Source organism: Mustela putorius, unplaced genomic scaffold (assembly GCF_011764305.1).
Source record: "Mustela putorius furo isolate JIRA1106 unplaced genomic scaffold, ASM1176430v1.1 tig00537227_pilon_pilon_pilon, whole genome shotgun sequence".
In the NCBI taxonomy this organism is placed as follows: domain Eukaryota; kingdom Metazoa; phylum Chordata; class Mammalia; order Carnivora; family Mustelidae; genus Mustela; species Mustela putorius.
Window position 1 is genome coordinate 36,858,625 of NW_025422368.1, and position 5,059 is coordinate 36,863,683.

The 5,059-nt window shown below is 38.3% G+C and overlaps 1 pseudogene; it reads left to right on the forward strand.

The window, feature by feature from the left end:
- Positions 1 to 413: 413 nt before the first annotated feature.
- On the forward strand, positions 414 to 1,129 carry LOC123390043 (annotated as a pseudogene).
- The last annotated feature ends 3,930 nt before the right edge of the window (positions 1,130 to 5,059 follow it).

The following is a 5,059-nucleotide window of genomic DNA, read 5'->3' on the forward strand; positions in this document are numbered from 1 at the left end:
AGTATGACACTGGCATAAAAACAGATATAGAGATCCATGGAACAGAATACAAAACCAAGAAATGAACCCACAACTATATGGTCAATTAATCTTTGACAAAGCAGGAAAGAGTTTCCAATGGAAAAAAGATAATCTCTTCACCAAATGGTGTTAGGAAAACTGGACAGCAAACATGCAGAAGAATGAAACTTGACTACTTTCTCCTACCATACACAAAAGGAAATTCAAAGGGGACGAAAGACCTCAATGTGAGACAGGAAACCATTAAAACTTTAGAGGAGAACATGGGCAGCAACCTCTTTGACTTTGGCCACAGCAACTCCTTATTGGACATTTCACCAGATGCAAGGGAAACAAAAGCAAAAACATATGATTGGGACTCTGGGCAGCCAAGGTCGGTGAAGGATCTCAAGATGGCTGGGCAAAAACTTGCTTTAAAAACCACTGACTGGGTATCTTTTGGGGAGATCGTACCCCAAAACCAGAAGGCCATTGCTAATCCCCTGAAATCTTGGAATGAGACACTTAACCTCCAAGTTGGCTACTCTCTCTGAGAAACCTCCTGCTATTTTAAAATTTTATTTATTTATTTTTTTTTTAAAGATTTTATTTATTTATTTGACACAGAGAGATCACAAGTAGGCAGAGAGGCAGGCAGAGAGAGAGGAGGAAGCAGGCTCCCTGCTGAGCAGAGAGCCCGATGCGGGACTCGATATCAGAACCCTGAGATCATGACCTGAGCCGAAGGCAGCGGCTTAACCCACTGAGCCACCCAGGCACCCTGAAACCCCCTGCTATTGACTGGGCTTACTACAAGGCCAATATGGTGAAGGCTGGCTTGGTAGATGACTTTGAGAAGAAGTTCAATGCCCTGAAGATTCCTGTGCCAGAGGATAAATACACTGTTTAGGTGGACGCTGAAGAAAAAGAAGATGTGAAAAGTTGTGCTGAGTTTTTGTCTCTCTCAAAGGCCAGGATTGTGGAATATGAAAAACAGCTGGAGAAGCTAAGGAACATAATTCCATTTGATCAGATGACCATTGAGGACCTGAATGAAGCCTTTCCAGAAACCAAATTAGACAAGAAGAAGTATCCCTATTGGCCTCACAAGTCAATTGAAAACTTATAAACTTGAGGTGGAGAAAGCTCTGGCCCTTGTATTATAAACACTGGACATTAAAAATAATGGATATGGAAAAAAAAACAAAAAACAAACAAAAAAACATGATTGGGACTTCATTAAGAGAAGAAGCTTCCACATAGCAAAGGAAACAATCAACAAAACTAAAAGGCAGTCTATGGAAGAGGAGAAGATATTTGCAAATGCCATAGCTGATAAAGGGTTAGTATCCAAAATCTATAAAGAACAGAACTCTGAGAAACAAACCGAGGATTTTGGAGGGAAGAGTGGTGGGCAGTTGGGTGAACCTGGTGGGGGCTATTATGCAGGACACATATCACATGGAGCACTGGGTGTAGTGCATAGACAATGAATTATGGAACACAAAAAGGAAATAAAACAAATAAAAATTTTTTTATAAAGAGCTTATTAAATTCCACACCAAAAAACAAATAATCCAGGCAAAAAATGGGCAGAAGGCATGAACAGACATTATTCCACAGAAGACTTCCCAATGGCCAACAGACACATGAAAAGTTGCTCAACATCACTCATCATCAAGGAAATACAAATCATAGCCATGGTGAGATATCCCCCTCACACCTGTCAGGATGGCTAAAATTAACAATAAAAGAAAAAAAAAACAGGTGTTGCAAGAATGTGGGGAAGAGCAACCCTCTTGCACTGTTGGTTGGAGTGCGAACTGGTGCAGCCGTTCTGCAAAACATTATGGAGGTTTCCTCAAAAAGTTAAAAATAAAACTACCATGCAACCTAGCAATTGCACAACCGGGTATTTACACAAAGAATACAAAAATATGGATTGAAAGAATACACGCACCCCAATATTTATAATAGCATTACAACAATAGTGAAATTATGGAAGGAGCCCAAATATCCATTCACTCATGGATGGATAGAGAAAATGTGGTATATAGATACAAGGGAATATTACACGGCTATCAAAAGAATGAAATCTTGCCATTTGCAATGATGTGGATGGAGCTAGAGTGTATTATGGTAAGCAAGATAAGTCAGTCAGAGAAAGACAACACCATATGATTTCACTGATATGTTGAATTTAAGAAACAAAACAGATGATCCTACGGGAAGGGGGAAAGCAAACCCAATAAAAAAAGAGAGAAATCAAGAGAGGCTCTAATGATAGAGACCAAAGTGAGGGTGGATGGAGGGAGATAAGTAAGGGGTGGGTTATGTCAGTGTTGGGTATTGAAAAGGGCACTTGTTGTGATGAGTGCTAGTTGTTGTATGTGCGTGATGAATCACTGAATTGCACTCTTGAAATCAGTATTGCACTGTACATTAACTAGATAGAAGTTTTTAAAAAATTAAAAAAATGGAATCTAGAATTCAATATAAACTTATAGCTTCTAGAAGACTGCATGGGAGAGAAATTTTTGATCTCAAGTTAATAAATAATTTCTTAGGAAAAATAACCTTCAGAAATCATGAATTTAAAAAATTATTATACCTTATCAGATTGGAAAGTTCTGCTTTTCTAAACTTCCAAAATCTTCTAAAGATAATGATAAGAGAATGAAAGGTAAGAACAGAGACAAACTGTAGGATGCTTTAGGGGAGGTGGGCAGGTGGGGCATGGATTGAATAGATGATGAGGATTATGGAGGGCACCTGTGATGAGTCCTGGGCATTGGAGGTAAGTGATAAATCACTCAAATCTATACCTGAAATGAAATAAAATAAGATAAAATGAACCAAATTAATTAATTGTTTTATCTAAAAAAACACTATGTAATCATTTTTAAGAGCATGTGTTCTCAATTGAGGATAAAAACTACATTTCACATTTGTAATGCTAGGAACACAGTGAAAGTTACTACTCTTTGTCAGAAACAATAAATCCAACTTTTCCTGTTCTCCCCTCCCAAAAGAAGAAAGAATAATAAAAAAACAAACACCCAGATAAAAATAGGCAAAGGCTTGTATCCAGGATCTATAAAGAACTTCTCAAACTCAACACACACAAAACAGATAATCATGTCAAAAAATGGGCAGAAGACATGAACAGATACTCCTCCAATGAAACGTTCAAATAGCTATCAGACACATGAAAAAATCATCACTAGCCATCAGGGAGATTCAAATTAAAACCACATTGAGATATCACTTTACACCAGTTAGAATGGCCAAAATTAACAAGACAGGAAACAACGTGTATTGGAGAGGACATGGGGAAAGGAGAACCCTCTTATACTGTTGGTGGGAATGCAAGTCAGTGCAGCCACTTTGGAAAACAGTATGGAGATTCTTTCAGAAATTAAAAATAGAGCTTCCCTATGACCCTGCAACTGCACTACCCGTATTTACCCCAAAGATACAGATGTAGTAAAAAGAAGGGCCATTTGTACTCCAATGTTCATAGCAGCAATGGCCACGGTCACTGAAATGTGGAAAGAACCAAGATGCCCTTCAACGGACGAATGGATAAAGAAGATGTGGTCCATATACACTATGGAGTATTATGCCTCCATAGTGAATGAATACCCAACTTTTGTACCAACATGGACGGGACTGGAAGAAATTATGCTGAGTGAAATCAGTCAAGCAGAGAGAGTCAATTATCATATGGTTTCACTTATTTGTGGAGCATAAGAAATAACACGGAGGACATGGGGAGATGGAGAGGAGAATGGAGTTGAGGGAAATTGGAGGGGGGAGATGAACCATGAGAGACTATGGACGCTGAAAAACAATCTGAGGGTTTTGAAGGGGTGGGGGGTGGGAGGTTGGGCCAGCCTGGTGGTGGGTATTGTGGAGGGCAGGTATTGCATGGAGTACTGGGTGTGGTGCATAAACAATGAATTCTAGTACACTGAAAAGTAATTAAAAAAAACCAAATAATTAAAAAAATGGGCAAAAATTTGAATTAACACTTAACCATAAAAGAAACAAACTGAGGGTTGCTGGAGGGGAGGTGGGGAGGGATAGGGTGCCTGGGTGATGGACATTGGGGAGGGTCTGTGCTATGGTAAGTGCTGTGAATTGTGTAAGACTGATGATTCAAAGACCTGTAACAAATAATACATTATATGATAATAAAAAAAGAAAAAAAAACACATGGGTGACAAAAAACACATTGAAAATATGGTTAGAATTTTTTATTTATTAGGAAAATACTAAAAGCGCATTTAATTATAGTATGCTCTTATGAAAATGGCTTTAAAAACTAGAGTATTAAATGTTGGAGAGATGCAAACAATGGAAATTTCATACACTGTGTATGGGAATGCAAAATGATATACACACCTTGCAAAAGCAGCTTGTAGTTTGCCTGTGGATAAAGAAATTAAGACCCAGAAGTTTAAACTTGCCAGAGAGCACATAGCTAACTCAAACTCAGATCTAATTCAAGATAGTGTTTGCTTTCTAGGATACCACATTGTCCTTCTCTTGAAAGGAAGGAATCACATAGAAAAGCATACAGAATTTTTTTGAATAGTAATAGTTTTAATTCCCTTTGGCACTGGATTCCAGACCAAATATGCAGGATAGTGATTGAATGATTTGCAGGATTACTTCCTTAATTTGTGTGAGTTGCAGAAATAGACTATAGAGATACTTGCTTTTTAGTCTTGATCAGGAGAACCGATATTCTCTTACTCCACCGAACTGTGCTCATTACATGGCTGTCTCTACGTGAAAAGGAGAGGTGGAGGGACCGATGTACCTCATTCTTGTGCACCCAATACTCCAACGTCATATCAGTTGAAACCTGGAATGAGGGTACAGCCCATAAAGGAGCAAAGATAAATAAATAAAATCTTTAAAGAAATTAAAAAGAAAAGAGCAAAGATACTCTGAAGTGAGAGAGGAAGATTAGGATGAAGGACCTCAATATGCAAAAGGAATCTATCAAAATCCTTGAGGAGAACACAGGCAGCAACCTCTTTGACCTCAG